This window comes from Limulus polyphemus, unplaced genomic scaffold (assembly GCF_000517525.1).
Source record: "Limulus polyphemus unplaced genomic scaffold, Limulus_polyphemus-2.1.2 Scaffold186, whole genome shotgun sequence".
NCBI classification, from domain to species: Eukaryota; Metazoa; Arthropoda; class Merostomata; order Xiphosura; family Limulidae; genus Limulus; species Limulus polyphemus.
This window is the reverse complement of record NW_013665796.1, coordinates 305949-306339: the sequence shown is the minus strand read 5'-3', so window position 1 is coordinate 306339 and position 391 is coordinate 305949.

The following is a 391-nucleotide window of genomic DNA, read 5'->3' as shown; positions in this document are numbered from 1 at the left end:
ATATTATAATGTAACACTACTACACAAGTCTGTTGCCAGAGCATTATCATCACCTGTGGTAGACGTAGGTACTTTTGGAAACAATTAACATCCTTTGAAATCAATAGATAAATAAAATTGAAGTTCATAAAGTGTAGATTAACTGTACCACTAGAAGATAAATTTTATCTCAGTATTTTGGTAATAACTGATGGAGATTAACACGCATCTTTTAAACTATTGGAGGATTGACTGGGGTGATATATCAAAGTATATATGATCTATGAAATAATCAAAGCCTTGGGTATAACAGAAGTTTTAACTATTTTCTAAAAGAGAGAATTCTGAAAGGACTTTCGAAATGGTGTATTTAAGTGTTTGACACTCACAAAAAAGAAACCTATCATTTTAT